General features: G+C 37.3%; 1 protein-coding gene across 14 annotated transcripts in view; it reads left to right on the top strand.

Annotated features, from left to right (window-relative positions):
• The window catches only part of PTPRM (protein tyrosine phosphatase receptor type M), an 826,360-nt gene that overhangs the window by 543,036 nt on the left and 268,626 nt on the right, over positions 1–14,698 (top strand). The window lies entirely within an intron of this gene.

The following is a 14,698-nucleotide window of genomic DNA, read 5'->3' as shown; positions in this document are numbered from 1 at the left end:
GTGTTCTAACAGCTTTGTGTGTACATACAATAGTTGCAGAGCTGATTGCATTCCTTATAGATCCTTGTTTCAAAGCATAGTGTTTATATAAATCATGCAGTGGCATATCTGCAAGTCAAATGCTTTGAATAATTTAGGAAAGTTTAGAAAAATTGAATGGCTTAGAGTCATGGAGTTGAACTGTGCTTCCTTATACCAAGAGAAGTGAGCTTGTTCACTCTTCCCTCTAAAGCCTTATAGACATCTCTATACATTCATATAGGAAAAGAGTCCAGTAAATTACTTCAGATTGAAGGTGAGTAGTTAGTGAACTCCAAAAGACAAACTTTTTTGCTTCAGCAAAGGCAAGTCATTGTCAAGATTTCTAACATAATTACCTGGGCAGGACTCAAAATTCTGGTTTCAGAAGCACCTGCTTACAGTCTAGGCCTGATGAAAGCCAAGTAAGAAGCAGAAACTACTTTCTATATGATTTTCACTCCAGCAATTGTTTTTTGTGTGTGAAACTAGGCAATGTCCCCTAACATTTAAGAAAATGGTAAAGCTTAACTCATGGTAATAAATTACAAATGTTTAAGTTGTTCTGTGAACTTATTATTTTGGACAGTAAAGAAAACTAAGCCTCAGGAAAATTGTAGACTGATGTTATAAGGTAAAGACATGTAAAATAATTCTATTTCCTTCTCCACTGGAATTCTGTACATATTTTCAGTTTTAAAGCTATCAATTTATTGACAGTTCTGTTGCCCTTGCCTGCAAGTTTCTTTTAAGAGTATTTCTTTTCCTGATTGAAGTTCTACTTGTTACAGACTCTTCCTTCTCCTGAACTTCTGAAGTGTTCTTCCCACAAGTAAAAGTATTTGAGGGACAGTGCCTTTCTTAATAAGTCCTCCCCTCTAAAACCTTGACCTTTCAGGACTGGCCTGTGGCACTCTGTGTAGGGTTAGGAGTCCCTCTTGAAGGTTATTGGGATCCTTCAGCAACTCTGACCACCCATTGTGTCTGAGCTGGCCCCGGACTCATCAGTACATTGTTAAAAATGGGTTGTTCCCACCTTCATAAAACAAGTACTTATGAAATATAATTCAATTGTCCTTTTACCAAGCTTTACCTATAATCCACTAACTTCAGATGAAGCATGCTGTTTACTGGGAATGAAGTAAGCGAGGCTTCTGAATATAGTTTTCACTCTAAAACTCGCCTGATTCAGAAGATACTTCATAAAGCAGCCCCCGTCGTAAGGCATTTAGACACAGCGAGTGTCATTATTTTGGAGCTAGTCTAAAGGACACACACACTACTGCAGTGCATGGCTGCTATTCCTCCTAAGGGCTACAGGTGATCTACCTCATTTTACTTTGGTTTATTAGGGATTAAAATGATGGTGTATCGGAATAAGCCTCAAAAACCAGTAAAAAAACTACTCTTGTTCTTTCTTCAGTATTTACTGCTGGTTTTAATGATGGTTAGTCTTACCCAGATAAATTCACACTCAAATAATATTTCTTTTGCATTTTCCATTTGCATCACCCATCAACTTCGATAGCAGTGACACTGTCTTTTTTAAGGGATTTATTCATGAGTCATACTGCAAGCCTGAGACTTAATTCATTCAGTCATTTATTTGACATTTATTGAGCACCTTATGTGTGCCAGGTATGAATCGACCAACTCTTTTCAGGAGTTTTACTTTGTATGGTTGCCTAGACACCTTGGCATCAAGTACATTTGCATTAGTAACCCCAAAACCTACATAAGTGCATACTCAGATGAGTGAAAAATTGGTATCATACTTATCATTTAGCAAAGCTAAGAAAAGACAGCAGTTTTATAACTGATGGGAACCAAAGGACCTGTATTTCAAACCATTTCTCACTGTGGTAAACAGCCTAGGAAGTGGTCAGTGTGACAGCTCTGAACATTTTCCATCTGTGACCCATTCAACCGTTGTGTTTAATAGATCAATCCTGTCCCTTCCAGAAGCCAATAGAAGATATAGGAGGTATACATTCTGAAGTCTTCAGCTCTTTTTTGTTCATTTTGTTCTAACTGTGCTGACATCTTGCCCCTAAAAATCCTATTTGATGCTATACTTGCACTGGGAAGCTTTTGTGAGATGATGAGTCCTTTGCCTTGCTGTCCCTGTTGTACTGGTATGTGGTGCTTGCTGGTTAGGTTTCCCTTGGTGTAGGTGGGCCCTCCCCCACTTGTCTACCACCAATGAAAACAAGAACCTTGGTGATCTGACCCCAGCACCTCGGACTGTGCCAGGCATGATAGCCACTCAGGAGGCTGAGGCAGGAGAATTGCTTGAACCCGGGAGGCAGAGGTTACAGTGAGCTGAGATCAAGCTACTGCACTCCAGCCTGGGTGACAGAGTGAGACTCTGTCTCAAAAAAAAAAAAAGTGCTGAGTTCATTGAACGGCCCAGTTGTCAGGAGGGTTCCAGAGAAGGAATTTGTGGAATGCTAGGACATTTCATGAGCAGTCCTGTCATTGCACTAGGGAGTGTTGCTTAAACTTCTTGACCCCAATCAATGATAAGAAATACATAACTATCCAGTACTGTATATACACATATACATACATGTACATTTAACTGTAATGAAAACTTTTAGAACTGTACTTCCAACACTACTCACTGCAAACATAAGATATACCCTGATTTTTGTATTCTGTTCTACATTATTCTTTTTCATTTTTTAAAAAAAAATTCTGGTTGCTGCCTTCTAAATTGATTTCATTTCCCGTTAATGAGTTGTCATCCACAATTTTTAAAAAAATGCTTTGCTAAGTTACTAACTAGATTTAGGAGATAGTAAAGGGGAGTGGAATGTCTGATTGGAATGAAGGTTCTGTCTACCTCAGAAATCCTACTCTAAAGAGTACACACAGAGTAAGTTCTAGAAATTGGAAATGCCCCTAGTCTCTTTCTTCCTTTTATCTCGCGATTCGCTGTTCATAATACAGAAATGATTTGGGAAGAAAGTAGAAAGCTATACAGGCTAGGAATTTCTCTTTAAAAACTTTTTATTTTTCACATATATCTAGGCTTTTTAAATTAAGATATCTTTGTTTATGATTTAATAACCCAGCCAACCCTGACATGCTGTGGAGAATGCTATATATATATATATATATATACATATAAAATCAGTAGACCTTTCCATTGCAAATAAAACAAATCCTAGGTGTTTCAACTCACAAAAGCATGAAACAGCATTGTCTGTCTGTCTTGTTCCCAGTGTAGCCCGCAGGCACCCAGGAAGTGTTTCAAATTGTTTGCTGAATGACTGAATGAATAACAGTTGATGACCTGTCTTACTAAATTTATTCCTAGGTATTGTATAGCTTTCATTTATTATTGTGAGTAAATTTTGATTGAGGGAAGGAATATTTTGGAATTGGTTTGTCTTCTTTTGACTGATTTTATGTTACTTTATGCAAGATTGCAAAATATGTCTCTTTTTAATATGTATATATATATAAATTTAATAAGCTTTTCCATTGCAAATAAAACAAACCAATGGTTTTTCAACCCACTTACGAAAGCATAATTTCGATCACCCATTTCTTTTGGCAAGAGCCATAAAAAAGGTTGAATGTTAATTGATTTTCTAAGAGAATGACCCAGCCACTCCCACCAACATTATCTGTTTTCCTCCTACTCTGCTGACTGTCTGTCCATTTCTCTACTTCCCACCAGTCAGATCCCATCTCACATCCTAAGTCCTCTTTATCTTCAGTAAACCGTGGCAGAGCTAAGATGTAGGTAGATAATGTCTGTCCTTCTGGGGACCCAAGGTTCTCTATTTGTAAGATGAAGATATAACTGATTGGATCTTAGCCACACTGAGTAGCAAGGAGGACAGTATATGGCTTGAAGATGGTGGGATTGTTTACTGAACATTAGCTTAGTTAGTAGCAGTAACAGCAGGTACAAAGGTCCGGTGGTGTGATGAAGCATGGTCAGATATGAAGAATTGCAGAAAGGTCATCATGGCTGGAGAGCAGAGAGCGAAAAGGATGTGTGGGGTGAGCAGTAAGGTGATACAGGCAGAGCAAGGCCAACTGTGACCGTGTACCTTACATTAAGGACTTTGGTCTTGATCCCAGGAGGAGTGGGAAGCAATTGGAGTGTTTTAGGAGAGACAGAAAGGATCAGTTTTGCACTGTATGCTCCAAGCCACACTAGAAACATTGGAGAAGAGATGAAAAAGGCCAAAAGACCAAAAGTAAAACTATAAGAAATGGAAGACTGTCCAACACACTGGAAAAAAAAGAACAGAGTAAGTAGATGTGAATAGAAGAGGTAAAAGCCAGGAATTAATACAGTAAGTACTGGTCATGGGGAATGGATCAGCTGCAGCCAGCATGGAGGAGCACATGCTAGGGAACTTAAGGGACAGGGTCAGCCATATCAAAGCAATGCTTAGAATCCCTTCCAGGGGCCGTATTTTATATATCTTTAAACTTTCCTCAGCCTGCCACTCAGTGCTTGGCACATGAACGGCACTCAGAGTCCAGCTGTATTGTTTTGTTTTTTTTTTTGATGGGATGAAGTTATTTGTAAAAGATAAAATTCCCTTGAAGGGTGAACTAATTTTCACACTGCTTTTTAAAAAAAATAACATCCTTGCCACAGTGGCACTTCCACCTGTGACTGCAGTCAGGGTGAATGTGGTTTCAGGAGGGGCAACTGGACCAAGAGCTACACAGACCCCCTCCAGTTAGCCTTCCTTCAGATAGTGCATACAGTTTAGCTCTGACAGAAACCAAAGTTGCAGCTTTCTGTCCCTGAAATATGTAGCTTTAGGGAGCTGTCCTGTGAGCACTATCCTCTACTACTAGAGAAGCTATCATTCATTCATTCATTCATTCACTCATTCATTGTTTCCATCGATGCGCTTTCACCCCCTAGGAGAGCTGGCCCTACCATGAGCTCTACATAAGAGAGGAGGAACATTCATGGAAGTGTAGGGTATGCTCTTTGCTCTGCAGGAACTTATATTTAGTGCCTTTGTTAAGACCAACATAAACAGCTCAATAAATGCTCCACTTCCATAAGCTTACCAACACCTTGAACTATTTGTAATAGTGGTAAGTGGGTAATGAACTAAGTTAACATATACTCAGTTGCACTCGAAAACGTACTATCTCTATGATACCAGAGTCATTTTCAGTGTCAGAAGCTTCAATTTAACCTTTTGAGAGAATTTTGGATAAAAATTAAGGGAAGAAAATGCCTCCTTTAGATTTCTTTGTAAATAAAAGATGGCTAAACTCTTCATTTAAGCAGATAACCAACTGATTGAAAGTAGTGGCTAACTTAAAACTACCATTTTCCAACTAACTAGGTATCTTACTTTTTGTCAAATGTAGTATTCTGTAAATATAGGTGATTAACAATTCACACACACTGTTGTGGGCATTTCATATTAAATGGCAGAGGGGGATATCAGTGCTATGTGTTTCAGCTACGGAAGTTAATATAGAGGGTTGGTGTGAGAAGAATTTGAGATTTTTGAAATTTTCAGCATCTCTTTCAAGGGCTGCTTGAGGATTCTGAAATTTCCTTTCTGGCTAGAAAGAATGTAAAATGAGGGTAAAATTTTATTCTTTCTGCAATACCAGCTGACTGCATTTTAATGGGCTATAGTGTCACTGTTGATTTATTGCCCTTTTTGTTCTTTTATGTGTTATATTTGTCATTTTGCTGTGGCAGTTTCATCTATAAAACAGTATAGTTACAAGAAAATGGTGAGAGGATACAGGCATGCCATGGGGGATGCTGTTGCTTTTTTCTTGTCATTTTTTGGAATGGAATACTGAGTCAAATGTCAAGTATTTGATTTCAGAAACAATATATTTTAAAATCTCTATATTGCACTGAAATAGTATTATTTTCCATTTGTATTATGTAAACTTAAGAATTTCTATGTAAAAGATTTTCAATGTATAAAAACAATTTAATTTTTTGATACCATTTTGTGGTTTTCTTTTCTATCAGCAGTGTGATAAAGAAAACCAAAACAATATTTTATACTGTCTTTTGTTTGCTTAAGGCATAGAGCTTTCTGGCTTGAATGGCATATGTTGAAATTTCATATTTTAGGAAACCTAACTTTTAATTTTGACGTTAATTTGGTGTATTATGCATATCCAAAAAGAATACTGAAAAGAAAGTTTTGAGCTCAAAATTAGCCAAGAGTTTGGTAAAAGATACGAAATACTGTGAAAAAGAAAGTAGTTTCAGTTTAAAAAACACTTAAAGATTTTTGCATGAAAGATTTTATATTGATAGTGAAATTGTTCTTGCCTTTTTGATAAGGAAATATATTATTTCAATTTTTAAGTAAAATTAAACCAGTTCATTCTTGATGTTAATAAAAATGAGAAAGGCTGAATGTTTTTTAAGTATTTATCAAAGCTGAATGACAATATCTGTGTCACTAGTTCTTTCTCTTTACTCCGGTGACTAGCATGGAACTAGACACATAGTTGCTGTTCCCTGGCTGTACTGTTGATAGATACCAATTGTGATATTTTGATTTTCATCCATTTATTTATTTTAGGAAATTATTACTACAATTTAAAGTATAAGGAATCAATATTCAGTCTAACAGGTTTCAGTCTAAAGATCCCAGTGATGTCCCTTAGCATCTGTAGGCAAATGGCTGTGTTGTACTGCTGTGTGATTAATGTTGTGGTTGACTTTGGATTTAGGCTCTCTTGTACATAAACACTTTTAGATTACTATTATTATAAAATACCTAGTATTTGTGAGAGTTCTTTGAAAATATTTATGGTTGTGTTCCAATATATTAGATCCATTCAGAATGGAAAGGAAGTCAGAATTTCCTTCATTATCATAAGACAGCAGGATGTAGAGGAGGCAACAGATCAAGAAAATATCAAGAATTAATTTAGAATAAATGATACCCCTTTTTGAAGAAAGGATTCTTGTTTTAAATACTTTCACCAACCTTGTCAAAAAATCAAGGGAGAAGTCAGGCTGGCGAATGAAAAGAGAAAAAGCACAGTCCTTAGAGGAGATGGGTCTCATTTGCCCTTTCAGCAATATCAGTGTGAAACGTGTTCTTCCATGTCTCCAATGGGCTGAGAGTGAAGCCCAAAGTCTTTTAAAAGTTGTCTTCTAAGATTCTATCATGTTAAAAATATCACCTGCCTCCCCATTCTGCAACATGCACATACTACTTTTCTACTTTTAGAATTGCTGCTGTTGTTTTTAATGTGAAAGGATCTTGGATTTGGCGTTCATTTCTGATTATTTCTCAAGTCATGGCTTTTCCAGCTTAGCTACCCTATATTCTTGAAATAACCTCTCTCTGTCTGGGGAGGTTGTCCTTAGGAAAAGGGGAGGAGAGGTCGCTCTCCATGGTGGAACTGTTGAGTGAGAGCCGTTGTCCAGCTGCTGTCCCATCTCAAATGCTTGTTGGCTGGAAAGCCTGGGCTCCATGAAACCGCAAGGCCAAGCATGGTGCATCTTCTGGGAGCATCACTTTCCTTGATGATAAATAATGCAAAAACTTTTTTGTCAAAAATTGATGTATTGCGGAATGAAATGCAACATTTGCATGCTTTATTAGAAAGATCAAAAGTCTTAAAAGAAAGATCGACAGTCTTAATAAAAATGTCAAGCTTGCAGTGGGCCACCTAAGATAAAGCTGAGCTTCCTGCTGGAATTTGTTCTCTCTCCTTCCCTTAATGGTACAGATGATAGGAAAGTGTACCTCAGGGGTAGATTCCAGATCCTTTTCAAACCCACATGGCCCACTTCATTGGCAGTTTTCTAACATGTTAGATAGGAATCTGGACTTAACAGTTCCCTAACTGTGATTTTAAAAGGGAAATTCACACAGGAACTCTGGAACCCAATGCACACAGTTTAGAAAGCACGTACACAGCAAGTAGTGGGTTCAAGTCCAGGCTTCTTGGGGAAATCTCTTGATCTCTCAACATCTCAGCTTCCATATCTGTAAAACAGGGAGAATACTATTTCTTTACCTCATAGTTAGTGGTGAGACATCGAGTGCAAAAATGCACGTAGAGTAGAGCACAAACCTGGCTCCAAGGGAAGGCAGTGGAAATAGCAGTTGCTGCTGCTTCTCATGTGGCTTTGTTGTTGTTACTCTAATATAGGATTGTTTTATGGCCCATGAGGCTTTCAAGATGACTCAGTAATTAATCCAGGCCACTGCCAGTCCCAAGTTGACACTGCAGCTCTTCAGAGACATTCAAAATTGAACTTCTGGGAAAATGAATGGATTTCTTGATAGTATGTAGGGTATTATTTGCTTGAACACCATGTGGATGCTGTGGTCTCCAGGAGCACTGAAGCAAGAAAAGGACATTATTATTCTATCACATGTGAAGACCTGTGATGAGTCTCCCACTGATGATATTTTCCATTTACCTGTCTTTGGGATAAAAGCAGCATCAGCATGACCCAGGCTGTTACCTTGCTGTTGGCAATGATAAGCAATGCTGGTGTTGGTGATGCTGATGAATAAAGTTACTGCATTTTCAAATACAGCTATTTTATTTCAAGCAGTAATAGCCCAAAACAGAGCATAACCTATTTTATACTTCCCTGCCACCCAGCACACTGAATAGAACACCAGGCTCCCTTTCTTGGCCATTTGAGGTTCCTTTGTCCCTCAGCGTCCTTAGTTTAGATGAGGATGCCTTTCTTTGTGTTTATATTTCAACAGCATCAGTTCTCAAGAGAGCATGAGGGGATGCACTTTAATAGAACTCTATTATATGGATTATAGATATCTTATGTAATAACCTTTTCAGACACTAGGTATGAAAGTAGACAAATATAAAGCTATTTGTAAGGGAATGAGAAGTCTTACTTAGAAGCAGGTCTTAGCCACGAATTTTCTTCAACATGCTGTTTTTCTGTTTAGAGGAATAAATAACTGTCTCTGAGAAACGATGTTTGAAAATAAACTTGGCACCTGCCTAGAAGTTAATAAATGGCATCTGCTTAGTATATCGATCAGTATCTCTGATGAGCTTTTCCATTTACTCTAGTAAATATCCAAGCAATGCATCACTTTAGCAGTGTAATTGATGTTCAGTTTAATATGTGTAATTTACTTATTGGTGTTGCTAATGATGCAGTTATTAATTATGGCTTATTATTAATTATAACATAGTTTATTCAAGTTGGAGCTGTTAGTCAAAATACATACTGGCATACCAACTTTTGTCTGAGATTTTGTGTAGGTGTTGTCCTTACAGTGATTTAATTTGGTATTTTTTACTCAGGATTTTATGTAATACCTTTTCACAGTAAACATGATAAACAAAAGTCTTTGTGATTGTAGTACCAATTCAGTGGGTTCTCCTTATATGTCTTTGAATAATTTCTTTAGATATTGGTATATGTTTATGTACAAATGCACACACGTGCACATAGGTAAAGACAGCATCAAAGTGAGTTGCATGTGTCTTTTAGCCAGTTTAGGGACTTAATAAAGGGAATTATTTATATTTCTGCCTTACTTCTATGAGTAACAAAGTCCGAAAATGCTCCCATGGTAGGATCATAGGACTACAATAGCCATTTTGTTAAATAAAATTACTTTTAATAGTTTGAATCCTACTAATTATCTTATTAGACATTTCTCTGTTTTTTACTTTCTGAAGAGCCCCAGACCATTGTAATTAATATACAGCAGAAATTTTGGCTAGTTTAAAGACTTCTAAAACAAACTCCATATACAATCATGACAAATTACCTATATCTATTTAATCATTGCAAGTATTGAGTTTATAACACTTTATTCTTGACAGATACTCACTTTGTGTCTCTCTGATATGTACCTAGTTAACGTTCTAGTCATTGATGGATATATATTTCACAGCATTGCGTGCTGAAGATATAACGTTTTGCCACTAGTATTTATTTCCATGCTCTTACTTCCTGTTAGTCTCTTTTTATCATTGATGAAAGTTTGGCCAGCAAATTTTCTGGTAAGGATTTTGTCTTAGTCTGTTTTCTGCAGCTGTAACAGAATACCACAAATCAAGTCATTTATAAACAATAAAAGTTTATTTGACTCATGGTTCTGGAGGCTGGGCAATCCAAGAGCATTGTGCTGGTATCTGGTAGGGTCATCTCATGACAGAGGGCAGAAGCAAGCAAGAGAGACAGAGAGGAGAAATTGGACCAAACTCATCCTTTTATCAGAAACCCACTTCCACAATAATGACATTAATCCATTCATGAGAACTCTGACCTCATGACTTAATCATCTCTTAAGGGCTCCACCTCTTAATACTGCCTCTTACAATGGCAACTAAATTTGCAACATGAATTTTGCAGAGGACATTCAAACCACAGTAGACTTTCATCTGTCATCACCATACTAAGAAAAACCCTTCTTTTCTTCCTGGCCATCTCTTGGCATCCTCAGTGGAGCTCATGTTCAAACATCTTCCTTCTTTCTTAGCATGTGAGGGCCACAAAGATGAGTAAGACTACTTTTGTCTCAAGGAATTTATGTTTAGTGTATGACATAAAGATTTACCAAAATAACTGAACTTGAGTTTGAAAATAGTTAAGTTCTGTGCAAGAGGGGACAAGCAAGGTGCTCTAGGAGTTCAGCAGGAGGGAGAATACTTTTCTGCAAAGCAATTAGGAGCAGTAGTTGGAATGTGTGGCCTTTGAAGATGGATAGGATTTGAACCTACACAAATTGAGTAGGGAAAGCTCCTATGCAGCAGGAGCAAAGGCCTTGGGAAGGGAAATATTGAGGGTTTGGGGAAATTGGGCATTTCCGTTTGGTGTATTTCAGAAAGGAGGGTGGCATAATATTAGGAAACGGGGTTGGAGTTAGCTCATGGAAGGCCTTTTGAAATAATCATTTAGAAGCTCTTGGATTGGATTTTGTTTTTTTAAATGAAAGAGTGACTTGATTGGAGCTATTATTTAGGAAGATCCATACGGCTGCACTATGTCAAAGACGCTGGCTAAGGTATCTACTTGGGAGTCAGGCATAAAAATCCAGAAGAGAAATAGATGGCAGTGAGAATAAAGAAAAAAATATGTAGCATTTTTAGACTTGTTAGAGATTGGGAAGGACAGTAATAACTGACCTCTCTAGTGTCAGATGACTATTCTTTAACCCAAGGGCGGAATAAACCTCCTTTGTAATTTATTCCAGTTTCATGGACTGAATACAACCAAAATTCATTTACTTGCTCTTTTACTGAATACTGACTACATTGTGCATAGACAGGGGAAAGCCTCTCTCAGCCTTTCTCTGTACAAACTTGAACTCCTGCTTTTACACTTATATGTTCAAAAATATTTTTCTCCATCTATACACAGACCACTCATGGTTATTGTTCTCTTTACAAATGCTTCTTGTGTCTTTTACAATATCCGTTCAGTAAAGACTTGTCAAATGCCCACCGTGTTAAAGAGACTGTTAATCACTAGACAGCAAAGGTGGTAAGAAATGATCTTTACTCTTGGGAAGCTCCGATGGCAGGTCACCTGCTTGCCTTCTCCTGCATTAGATAAATGACCCTAGTTCCTTTTCTCCTTCTTCGTAGTCCTTCTTTTTTACCTCGTCGATCATTTGTGTTTCTTTTCTTTGATTCCTTTTCCTCATCCACATAATGACTAGTATATCATGCTCCAGGATTATGTGCATGCCATTACTCTCATACATTTCAGAATTGTATTGATCATATTACCAGATCTTTCTTTTCTGCTCTTTGGCCAGGAAGTCCTTTCTCCTCTTGTTTTTCTTTCGGAATTATTAGTTCCTTATTGAATTGTTCATTCATTCCTTTTTCATTCTTTTGTTAGGCCCTCCTCTTTACAACTGACCAAGATCACTTTTAACTTGAGTCTTGTATTCCATAGCATGAGCAATAACCACTCAAGTTTTCTGTATTAGATTGGGGATGCTGTAGTGCAATGAAATAGGAGTCGGCTTCACAGTCAGACACCCTGGGTTTAGAGTATAGCACCATTCCTTCTCTTTCACTGACTTAGGACAAGCTGTTTATCTTGATGGCTTCTGTTGCTTCAGTTTCCTCATTTGTAAACTGGTATTAATTATACTTCATGGTATAATATTAAATAAAAATTATATAAGTTACCCAGCATATAAAGTAGGTCTTCAAAAAGATTAGTTTTCTTCCTTCCTATCTTATTTAGTAGCACCCAGGCAGTTGATCAATATACTTTAAATTCCTTTACAATTCAGAGTGTCTTCCAATCTCTACATACTGGGACTAGTCATAAATGAGGATTTGATTCCACCACGTTTGCCTCTTCATTGTATAAAAGGATCTTTTCAAATAGTGCAATCAATGATGGAAATTGGATTGCTGAGAAAGTAAGATATTATTATATTAGGAGATGTTTTAAGGATAACAACACAATTACATTTTTTTTCTCATTTTGCCATAGTCTGAAAAACTTCCCCACTCATACTTTGGAGCCATGGTTCTAGAGTTGGGTTTTTCTCCATGTTGTGTAGGGAATCCCCAAAGGTGTTACATAGATTCCTGGGTCCTACCTCAGACCTTTGATCCAGAATCCACAGGGAACCCAGCCATCTGCATGTTTCAAAGCTCTCCAAATGATTCTTCACCCAGCCTGAGTTTTAAACTTCCTATAATTGGAGACCCTCTGTTTTAGAATATATTAAACAGAACACCACAATAAATATAAGCCATATTTATTAAAGCCATTTATTGTTTGAGGAACTATTGTGTGTTTACTAAATGAGAGTCTGGAGAGTACATGACTTCCACTCTCTCCTAAGACCCTGTGAGTCCTCATCACAATTCTAAAAGGCCATCTTTTGTGTGTGTAGTTCTTAGGCCCTGTGAAAGTCATGTCACACATCTCATGCAATTTGCTAGGCTTTACATTTTTTGAGCCTCAGAAATACTGATACTTCTAGCAAGCATACAGAATAGACTAGGTATACTTACTTTTTGATGAGATGGTGAATGACAAATTTCAGACAGCAGGAAAAGCTCTAAGGGGTTTTTGCAAACAACAACTACTTTGTGTAGGAAGCTGTGGTGATCCTTTCTCCCACAGGAAAAAATGTTAAGAGGTAAACACGAGGTCTAGACCATGACCTAAAATACAAATCTGGAAGAAATTTTGAGAGACAGTAGGTTTCCATTTTAATGCCTTCAAAGTTTAGTTTCAAGCAAATGGTTGGAAACTTCCATTCTGAACTACATGATCTTCAAGAATCATCTGTTTTGGAAGCAGCCACCCCCACTTCCTTTCTTGATTATTCACTTATGTGAAAGTTGCACACAGTTGATAACTTATTATTGACAATTTGTTTCCCTATTTTATTACTTGATAATGATTTGAGAAATTCAAATGGAAAAAATAAAACTATTTCATCAAAAAAGTAAGAGCAGTAATAATTCTCTTGGACTTTTAGTGTCCAGATGATAAGTGATAAGGCTTTGATAGATCATCTTCTCCACAGGGCGTCAGCCACATCAATAAATGAGGCAGTAACTGTCATGAAATTAGAACAAAAATAAAAAAAAGATTGATTTTTTTAGAGAAGATATATATCAAACAATCCATTATCTCAGTCTTATATGAAAAATTATGTTTCTGATTATTACTTGTACATTGTATATGCTCTGTTTGCCCTACACTGGAAATTAGGGACAGAAGAAGAGTTATAAATTCAAAAGCATAATCAGGTTACAAAGAATACACAAAATGTGACTGTAGATTATTCCAGGAATAGTGATTGACTTCGCATTCCCAGGAAGAAAAACAATGATATGTAATTTAAATGAAAAATCTAGGAGGTGTTTTGTGATTATGTATAGTGTGAAGAAGGAACAGCTGAAAAAAAACTAAACACGACTGCAAAGGATTTTAATTCTCTGGGCAACAAGACCTGAATGAACTGTCTCACAATGATCTTTAAAACAAGGATGTTGCTGTTTTTAAGAAAAAGTATAGAAATTTACCTCTGCATATGTTCACACACACACAAAAGGAAAATTAATTAAAATAGAGTATTCCATGAAAGTCATTAAAATGCTAGCAAAAAGTGATGGAGTACTGAATTTAAATTTTAGATTATCTTTTGGGACCAGTGCTCTTTGAAACACACTTGAAGGAACAATATTTTTACATATTTCCACTGCTTCCATTTTATTTTCTACTTTTAGCTCTTCTCCCTGTCGCATCTCTTAAGGTTTTTCAGCCTCCTCAGCTTTTCTTTTCAGCAGTTCCCATTGTTACTATCCTTAGCCCCTTTTTTCTTCCTTTCTCCCCAAAATACCAAGAGTGGCTTTGTGGTATTTGGTTTGCCACTGAAACCTTTTGCATGTGGTGTGAATGGGGTAGTTTGTTGCTCAGGTTCAATTCAGACATTGAACCCAACACACAGCCCCAGCTGGCCATGTAGTCCCAGAGCCATTGTGGGTGTTGTCACCTGTACACAGCTGACTGTGCCTCTGTGAGTCTCTTGTGTCCTGCTCGTTCCAGCCACCCTTGCAATTCAGGCAGGGGAGGCTCCAGGCCTGGGTGGGGCAGTAGCCTTCCCATGGCTCCCCAACTTCCTTCCCTTCCCTTCTTCAGTGAGCCTGCGTATTGCTGCCCAGTTGTTCTCAAGGTACTGCTCTGTTATTTTCTGTGGTTCCTTAT

The sequence above is a fragment of the Pan troglodytes genome, chromosome 17, assembly GCF_028858775.2.
Source record: "Pan troglodytes isolate AG18354 chromosome 17, NHGRI_mPanTro3-v2.0_pri, whole genome shotgun sequence".
In the NCBI taxonomy this organism is placed as follows: domain Eukaryota; kingdom Metazoa; phylum Chordata; class Mammalia; order Primates; family Hominidae; genus Pan; species Pan troglodytes.
Note: the sequence above shows the minus strand (reverse complement) of the source record. Positions and strands in the feature narration are given on the sequence as shown.